Below are 10,801 nucleotides of genomic sequence, written 5' to 3'. Positions count from 1 at the left end.
GTGTCCCACGTCCTGATCTGCTGCGTCCTCGTGACCTTGGTAACGCCGGGCCTGGTGCCTGTGTGTTCCGGTCACGTGGTCCGGCGCTCAGGATTGTGGGACCTCCAGACTGCGCATGCGCCGCCCCCACACCCGGGGCACCGCTATCACAATCAGCGCCAACAAGCAGATTGGCGTGATTAAGCCTCCACATATAAAAAACCTCCGGATCCATTATGTAGCCACCCCCTGATGAAGGAAGGATTCCGAAACGCGTGTCGGGGAGCGTGTGATAGGAACGTGGTGACCCTTATAGGTAAAGGATCTATCTATGGCATACCTCTATATATGTAAAGAGTTATAATTCTCTAATGAAAAGGTGGCACTGGTTGCTTCACATATTGTGCATGATTCTATTGCACAGGCACTCTGCACTTTACTTTGGATATATGGAAACTTTGTGAATATACACAATTGATATTTAAAAGCATATGCGGTTATGTGTTTTCCCTTTTAAAACATTTTTTCTTATATTTGATTCACAGTGTGACAATTTTTGCACATTGCACTTTTTTTATTTATTTTTTTTTTTATGTATTATAATGATTTTTATGTAATCTTTGCACCTTTTTTACAATCCTTTTCAAATTGTTATTTTATAACATGTGGGGTATGCATATCTGATATATATATATATATATATATAAACTGGGTCTCATTATTTTACAACTTTGTGGAAACTGTTCCTATACGTGCACTCTTTTTGGTTTTAATTGGTTTTAATGTAACCACTTGTATAAATAAAATAAAATATAATGTATAAATAAAATAAAATATAATTTAATAAATACACCCTGTCTGGTTCTTCATGGTTAAGAGGTCCTTTGATTGGTTGGTTGGTGCGTTTTATCCTTAGTAGTGTGCAATCACTAATTTTACTAACACTGGTGGTATACAATTTTTATCATTATTATTATTATTTTTATGGTTACTAAGAATTGATTGGTTTATTATATTCCAGTGCTGGTGTGTTTTTTCTAACTAATTACTGTGTTCAGCACAGGTCCTTTCTCAGCTACCGAACAATGGACTTTAAGGCCAGAGAATTGTCCTGGCAGGGACGGATCAATGCGGTATTTACTAATGGTGGTTCTACAATTACACCTGGCAATGGTTTACAATTTGATGAGTTGTTTAGAAATGTAAAGAATTTGATATATAAGCGCACAAGGTCTTGGTGGAATCGTGCTTTTTTGGAGAATTATATACAACATCAGTTGATACCCAGGGGTCTGAGGATTCAGGTAACCCCCTCATTCCCTGTCAATGATGATGAATTTATAAAGAACTGGGAAAATGTCTGTAATACGGCATCTAGACAATTGATGGAGTTGTTGGTTAAATATAATTCGAAAAATTTGGTGGAATTGGATAAACAGTTGGAGGAGTCTTTTGCTAAAGCTAAATCTTGTCTATCTACTGAGTTATATCAATCGATGGATGGTCAATTGGAGAAACATATTGACCAATGGACAAAGGAGATTCAGGCTAAACAGACTGATAAATTATTGAGAGATCAAAGAGATTTTGCGGACGGGAGAATTGACAGATGGCGCAGATACCAAATGGGGGAGAAAAATCGTGATCGATCCATCTCTCTGTCATCTAATCCTGTGGCAGGGGATATTTCTGGTGCCTCCTCTTCCGCCTCTGTTTCTGCAATCTCTACACCGAAACGTAAAAGGGAACCTCGTTATGTACCAGTCAAGCGGACATTTAGATATTCCCCTGAGAACTACAAGAATAGTCTAAAGGTGATTAATTTAAGTTCACATAATTTTTCTGATATTGAAATGGAAATTTTGAACAAAGGTCTTATGTTTTGCCCTACAGCTCAATTTGATAAATTTTCTGCCATAAAGGATTTACATTTGTTTGCTAGAAAACTTATTTTTAAAAAATATTTCCATGATGAAAAAATATTGCAATTGTTCCCAACAGAGGCGGAACAGGAGGCATTAGTCACCTTGAATGAATTGGCCCAGGAGCACAATGAATCGGAGGGAGGTAAGATTCCGGAATCCATACGCCCCAAGTCACGGAAATTCCCCCCCTTGTCAGCCTATCCAGTGGTTGAGACATTTGTAAAAGTTGTAAGTAGAGAATTGGAGAAAATCCCTAAATTTCCTCATGTGGAAAATCTTACCAAGAAGGAGAGAATGATTTTAAAACAATTACAGGAAATACCGGACGTAGTATATAAACCAGCTGACAAGGGGGGTAATTTGGTGGTCTGGCCTAAACAACTTTATGAAAGGGAGGCCTTTAGGCAGCTGATGGATGAATCATGTTATAAAAAACTAACTTATAATCCATCTGATAAATTTCAAACTGAATTAATGGACATTTTAAAAGAGGCATTAGAGATGGATGTTATTTCAAAAGATTTATTTGTGGCATTACAGATGCCAGAACCGACGATACCAACATTTTATTTGTTGCCTAAAGTCCACAAAAATCAATCAATCCCGCCCGGTAGACCCATCATATCTGGATGTGGAAATTATTTGGAGAATGTCAATCGATTTGTGGACTCTAGACTACAACCACTAGTGGAGGAATTACCTTCATTTATTAAAGATACAAATTAATTTTTGAAAAAGGTAGATGGGCTCCACATTGGCAGGGACACTTTATTAGTGTCATGCGATGTGGAATCACTTTATACGAACATTCGTCATAATGATGGTATTAAAGCTGTGGAATATTTTCTATATTCATCAACTACATCGAAATCTATGCGCAAATTTATTATGGAACTCCTAGAATTCGCTCTCTCACACAATTTCTTTCTCTTTAGGGGGTCCTTCTTCCTACAGCTCCAGGGCACTGCAATGGGTGCTTCTTTTGCGCCGGCTTATGCAAATCTATTCCTGGGGCTGTGGGAGAGGGACCTCTTCCTCTCTGGATTGGCATCATCAATGGAGCATGTCCTTATGTGGGTACGCTTCATTGATGATGTTTTTTTGATATGGGAGGGGTCGGTGGAATCCCTTCATGAATTTATGTCGGGTCTGAATAATAACTCTTCTAATATACATTTGACCTATCAGTTTGATCAAAATAAAATGGAATTTTTGGATGTCAGTGTTAGGAGAGGTGAGGATGACTGTTTACACACTGATATTTTTCGGAAATCAACATCTGTCAATTCCCTCCTCCATGCAAATTCATCACATCCACCGGCTATGATACGATCTATCCCAATAGGACAATTTTTAAGATTGAGAAGAATCTGTTCAAGAGATGAGGATTTTGAATCACAAGCTATAGAATTGAAACAGAGATTCTTAGAACGTGGGTATAGCCATCGCTCTATTAAAAAGGCCTATAATCGGGCAAAAAATACCTCCAGACATCAAGCTCTTTATGGGAATAAAACTAGAGAAACAAATCATTGTGTAAGATACATCACGCAGTATCATGGCCAAACTGATCTAATGAGAGAAGTTTTGACTAAATCCTGGGGAATTTTAAAAGTAGATCCTATATTGTCTAACTATATAGGGGACACTCCGAGCATTACTTTTAGAAGATCAAGAAATATAAAAGATCACCTAGTGAAAAGTCATTACGTATCTACTCCATCCCCTGTTAACTTTTTATCGAGTGTAACAAAACCATTGGGTTCTAAGCCATGTGGGAAATGCGTGGCATGCCCCAATATGAGTAGGGCACTAAATTTTTCGAATTCAAAGGACACATTGACGTATGGGATTAAACATTCGATAACTTGTACAACTAGAGCAGTTATTTATTATGCTACGTGCCCTTGCTCTTTAATCTATGTTGGAATGACCATACGTCAATTGAAAATCCGTGTTAGAGAGCATATATTGGGAATAATAGCCGCTAAAGAAATTGATGACATTTCAACATTAAAAACTATCCCTAGACACTTCAAGGCTTACCATAATTGTGATGCTTCATTATTAAAAGTGATAGGGATAGACATGGTACAACCAAATGAGAGAGGAGGAAAAATAGGAAATCTTTTAGCTAAAAAAGAAATTAGGTGGATTTGGACATTGGATACTGTGTCTCCCAGTGGTTTGAATGAGAATTTGAGTTTTATTCCTTTTTTGTAAACCTTGCCTATTTTAGTTTTTAAACCAATTTTAATTAATAATAAGTCGTTTCGTTTTTAATTATTTTATTATTTATGTTTTTACAGATTTATTTTATTCTATATACGGTCAAATAATATCCTGGCTGCAATGATAATAAACTTCTTTGGATTCGTGGATACTTTGTGGAACTAAGAAGCTGTTATGAAGATTTAACCTGTTGGATATTCATATCTCAATTTTTTCCGATACTATTGGACTATATAATTTATTGTATAATTTCATTATTTATTATGTGATTTATATATATAAGAAATATTTTTCTAATAATTATTTGGTTGTATAATTATTTATTATTAATTTTTATTATATTGTGTTTATATTAGTTATTATTTATATTATATTTATTTTTGTATTTATATTGAATGTGTAAATTATTTTATATATATATATTATTATTATATAATTATTATTTATTGGTTAGGATTATTATATACTATATATTATGTCCTTTTGTATTTTTTAATTATTTTTATTAATTATCATATTCATACTATATTTACTATATTTTCATTATTTATTATTATTCTTTTTTATTTTTAATTTATTTATTTATTTATTATTTATTATTTTTTATTCTATTATTAATTATTATTTTTTATTTATCGTTATTGTATGTGTAATATTATATATGTATATATACACTTCTATATTGTTTATTGATGGATTTATATTATTAATTTGTTCAATTATTTATTTTTGTATATTATAAATTTTCTCTTATTATATAATGTATTGGAATCTATATATTTATATTATTGTACTGTGGATGGTAACCTTTGTTAACAATTGAGGGATATAATATAATATAATGGATGATGGTGGGATCTCTGCCTCATTACATCTGATGCGCTGCTCCTGGTGGTGCGCATGCGTGCTCCGTGTCCCACGTCCTGATCTGCTGCGTCCTCGTGACCTTGGTAACGCCGGGCCTGGTGCCTGTGTGTTCCGGTCACGTGGTCCGGCGCTCAGGATTGTGGGACCTCCGGACTGCGCATGCGCCGCCCCCACACCCGGGGCACCGCTATCACAATCAGCGCCAACAAGCAGATTGGCGTGATTAAGCCTCCACATATAAAAAACCTCCGGATCCATTATGTAGCCACCCCCTGATGAAGGAAGGATTCCGAAACGCGTGTCGGGGAGCGTGTGATAGGAACGTGGTGACCCTTATAGGTAAAGGATCTATCTATGGCATACCTCTATATATGTAAAGAGTTATAATTCTCTAATGAAAAGGTGGCACTGGTTGCTTCACATATTGTGCATGATTCTATTGCACAGGCACTCTGCACTTTACTTTGGATATATGGAAACTTTGTGAATATACACAATTGATATTTAAAAGCATATGCGGTTATGTGTTTTCCCTTTTAAAACATTTTTTCTTATATATGATTCACAGTGTGACAATTTTTGCACATTGCACTTTTTTTGTTATTTATTTATTTTTTTATGTATTATAATGATTTTTATGTAATCTTTGCACCTTTTTTACAATCCTTTTCAAATTGTTATTTTATAACATGTGGGGTATGCATATCTGATATATATATATATATATATATATATATATATATATAAACTGGGTCTCATTATTTTACAACTTTGTGTAAACTGTTCCTATACGTGCACTCTTTTTGGTTTTAATTGGTTTTAATGTAACCACTTGTATAAATAAAATAAAATATAATTTAATAAATACACCCTGTCTGGTTCTTCATGGTTAAGAGGTCCTTTGATTGGTTGGTTGGTGCGTTTTATCCTGTCTGTGATGTGTGCAGAGGTCATTATGAATGGTGGATACTGTGTTATCTACTGTATATAATGGTGTTATCACTCAATCACTCATTGTACAGGAGGAGGAGGTGAGCTGTGACATCACCTATTGTGAATGGTGGATCCTGTGTTATCTACTGTATATAGAGGTACTATCAGTCATTGTACATGAGGAGGAGGAAGAGGTCAGCTGTGGCATCACCTATTGTGAGTGGTGAATCCTGTGTTATCTACTGTACATAGAGGAGTTATCAGTCATTGTAAGGAGGAGGAGGTGAGCTGTGACTGTTGTGAATTCCCTGGCTCAGACTTCTGAGCTGAAGCTCCCCCTGCTCCCTCCGGTGGTTACTGGAGGTAGTGGAGCTGGCCAGATTGACAGATCTGCCACCTGATGACGATGATGACGACTGGAGACCTGGGGTTACAGATTGGAGTATTTAAGTCTGCAGACTTCCTGCAATCCCTGCTGGTGATTGCTTTCCTGTGCATTCAGAGGTCTGATGTCTCCTGCCCTGTTCCTGTATTGTTCAGCTAAGTGATTCATTTGCTAATTCTTTGCATCTGATCTGGTTTTGTCTATCTCTGCTTGTTGTGTGGGTTCAGCTTGCTCCTGCTGGGGGAGGTGCTGGACCACCGCTCCATATTTTACTGCTTGTGTCAGTTTGTTCAGTCCACTGTTATATTGGTCTCTTTTGCTTTGCTTCCAGTTAATACCGGAGTGCTGATATAGTGGGGGGCAAAGTTGTGTGACTTCAGTGTTTTTGTGCACACCAGATGTGTTGGATTTTCAGGGTTTTTTGCGTGATTGCAGACAGTGTCTTTTCTTTCCTATCCTGTCTAGTCAGTTTGGGCCCCATCATTTGCTCAGCCTATTTTTCTGGCTGCGCTTGTGTTTCATCTTGTCTCACCGACAATATATGTTTGGGGGCTATCTATTCCTTTGGGGTCTGCTCCGGGGCAGTTTAGATTTCACCTTTCTTGCTTTAGGCTTTGTTAGCTCTCCTGCTGTGCCGAGGCGTCTAGGGCATCGTAGTTACGCTCCACGGCCACTCCTAGTTGTGTGGAAAGGATCAGGGGTCTGCAATCTGCTTAGTTACCAACCTCTCTGGTTTTCTGGTGGCTTAGCCTGTTCCTGCCATCCTCCTCGGTGACCCATTCATAACATGTGACATCACCTATTGTGAGTGGTGAATCATGTAATATCTACTGTATATAAAGGAGATATCAGTCATTGCACAGGAGGAGGAGGGGGTGAGCTGTGACATCATGTATTGTGAATGGTGGATCCTGTGTTATTTACTGTATATAGAGGTGGCAATGTAATCCTACTTGTAATGATAATGAGATGTCTGCTGAGAAGTGATCACTACAGGACTGAAAGTAGTAACCTTAAGATGCTTTTCCTGGCTGCTGCAGGATTTCAGAATTTTTTAAATATGCCATAGACAACATAACAGCACTACACCTGTATTGGTGATGGCCTCTCTCTCCAGGCCTTTTACTACAATTTGCAGAAATTATCTTCTTGATCTTTCATTATTTCTGCAGTATGCATTGAGGTCAAGCGAAAAAACAAACAGAATTCCATTAGGTTGTGTAAGCTGCATCCAGGTCCCATCTACAGCGAGTGCGATAACACCCTGCAAAACTGATTAGAGGTGGTACAAGACTTCCCGTAGTCACCACGTTGGGTGAGAGAGAAAGATTGTGTGTTCTCCGTCAGCAGGGTAAGACTGTGTTATCTCCTGCTGAGACACGGCTAAATTAATATGGATTAAACATTATATGCACATTAAAACTCGGAGAAGGACAAGGGTTTTAATCAGATTACAATAAATGTCAGATAGAATTATTCATGGTCGGCCATATTTTTAAAGTCTCATCAATATATTTTCTGTGCCTCAATGCATCTGTTGGAAAGCATTCAAGTGCAATTATCATCCATTCCTACCGTTAGGGATTACCGCACTTCAGATCTTCACTCCAATGATATTAGGACAGGCAAATGAGCCCACCTTGTCCCATCACCCCTGAGAGCAGCCAGGGCGATACAGCAGGGATTTGGCTCATGGTCCTCCCTGTCACCGGCACAAAAGTCATCAGTTCTTGGTTAATGGTTGTGGGCGGATTGTGCAATGCCATTAAAAGGGTCAAGAATCTTATAGGTTTTGCGTAATTTTTTTCACGTGCTGGTCAATACTGTGGCCATATATTTATATTTTCTACCGTTAGCAAATGTAATATGTTTTGCTGTTTTTATTTGCGTTCTTCAGTTTGCAGTATTAACGTGTTATAAAATAAAGTTGTTGGTTGGAAACAGTAAGTAAACTCGTGGCTGTTGTCGACAGAACTTAACATGCTTGAATTAATGGCTGAATATAACCTACTGCTCAGATCAGAACCAAAATAACGTGAATAATATAGGCATATTTGCCCTATGGCAGGCCTACACCTAATGGGATTGTCCGGCGCCACTCGCTTCCACATCGGTAGGTGATTGGGGCTGTGACGGGTGCATGATCAGCAGGTACCATACATCATCTTCTGGGTTTGTGCACAAAACCGATTTTTTCGGGTGAATGCGATCAGTGGTTTTCACAGCCCTCATACCTATGATATTCTGTGGAGCTGTGCACGTATCTGACTTTTTCCTTGAAGTGGTCCATTGAAAAAAGTCAGAGACATGTCTGATTTTGATCCGAGTGTCGGATCGAAAATGGCAATGCAAGTCTATGGGTCGGACAGTGCTCGGATGAAATTCGACAGAAGGAGAAGGTGGAGATACTTATTTTTTCTCTCAATGTCTGAGAAATACTGATGCCACACTGATCAAAATAATGGGACCATTTTTTTGGGGTTGTGGAGAGAACGGCTGTGTGACCCTAACTTATTGCTCACCACCAATCCTTTCAGGGCTGCAATACTACAGGACAAGTACTCGGAAGATTTTAATCTGTAGATCTGTGTGCAGAAATTCCTCTGCATCTGACAGGTTAAGAATTTCTCAAAATCTCAGTGAAAGGACGAGCGTATTATCGTTCCGAGTGCGATCCGAGTAAACATTGGACCAGTGTAATTCTATGGGGCTGTGCATATGTCCGAGGGGGTCCAGGGAAGAGTTGCAGCATGCCCGAGCTGGTTCCCATTACTGGATCGCACTTGGCCATGGAAGTCAGTGAGTCCGTAGAAAACATCAGTCTGCTCTCGGATGACATCTGTGTGCCATCCGATTTTCACAGACTGACGGAATAGAAAAGATGGTGACATTTTTTTTCACAATTTTCTCCCCATCCAAGAGAATCAGTCACACTATGATCACCATCGGCCCAATTCTCTGGGACGACAGAATATACGCTGTGTGACCCCGGCCCAGATTGACCGTTGCTCCAGATATGATACTTGTCACTCTCTGCTCCTGATATCTCAACTTATTTCACACAATGCAGTCTGGCATAGTCACGGTCCAGATTTTTCCACGGGACCGTCTCCATAAATAGTATCTTCATATGTTTTTTTCAGCAGCCAAAACCTGCACTCGTGGCAGAAAAAAAACCCTGCGTTCAAAACGCTTATTTTTCAGCATTGTCGTAGATTTTTCTGGTTGCAAATTACTTGTGTGACTTGTCTACAGAACATGTTTAATAAAGTTAGTGTTATTCACCAAAAACCGATGTAAAAACGCTCAGTTGCTCTTTTGCAGAGTTTTTGCACTTTATCATTACTTTCTATTGGTGAAAAAAATGCTGCAACACACTGAAATAATTGACACGTTGCAGATTAAATACTTTGCACTTTTCCAATTCAGTCAGGAGAAAAAAAAAACAAGCGAAAAACAAGCGTGTGCAGGAGATTTCTGAAATCTAAAGAGATTTTGCTGCTAGTTTAAAAAGAGGCTTTTAATTTGCATAAAAAAGCTGCAAAAGAAACAAACACCGCTAAAATGCAACGTGTGAACATATCCTCAGCGTACATTCATACACAGAAGTGACTGAGCACAGGACACGACCACCATGATAACGTGCTACTTATACCTTGTGTTGGTCTTTTATCTTGCGCCGATCTGTAGTTTGTGCACCACCACTACTCAGCATGTGAACAAATAACCATGAGGCCGATCCCACTGATCATAGTGGACTTTATTCTAGTGTGTCTAGTTGGCAGGTTTCTCACTTGACCCCATCTTTTCATCTCATCTCAGTACAATCCATAAATGGTGGATTCACACGATTTTCTACAAGCCTCGTTCACATATAGTCGCAGGAATTTCTGCATCAAATCTGCCAGGTGTGTATTCCCTCCAATCCTGGGAAACCGCAAGCTAATGTCATTACGACTAGAGTGCAGAAGTTAGTGTATAATAGTAAAATTTAATATTTCATGACGTGATAAGATCATTATGAGCTGGATTTCTCTGACATCATCGCAGCAGCCTAATGTGCCCACTTACCTCCATAATGAACCCGCTGAAGTACACATCGGGAAGAACGAGCGCGATCAATAAGGTTATGTGAGGCCACAGTAACAACCCTCAATCATATCACAGTGATAATCTGCAGCGCGCTCCACGGAGGAACAGGCCAAACACTGAACTATCCAGAGAGGAGCGAGGGAACGCCACGGACGTATGTCACCATCAGAGGTACTCAGGACACATCAAAACAGATGTAACATCAGAGCTGATGACAGGCGGATAATATATGAACTCAATATTCTAATCCGTACATTTACTTCATTGTATAAATTACATAAGAAATAATTTTTTTCTTTCTGTCCATATACAGTATATTTGTAAAAAAAAACCATTCCTGTTGTCTGCCATAAGAAAACCCAAAAAGGTCCCCAAAATAAGAAGATAA

This window comes from Dendrobates tinctorius, unplaced genomic scaffold, assembly GCF_039654945.1.
Source record: "Dendrobates tinctorius isolate UK_male_01 unplaced genomic scaffold, ASM3965494v1 ptg000086l, whole genome shotgun sequence".
Taxonomy (NCBI): domain Eukaryota; kingdom Metazoa; phylum Chordata; class Amphibia; order Anura; family Dendrobatidae; genus Dendrobates; species Dendrobates tinctorius.
The sequence above is the reverse complement of the archived record's forward strand: the minus strand, read 5'-3'. Positions refer to the sequence as shown.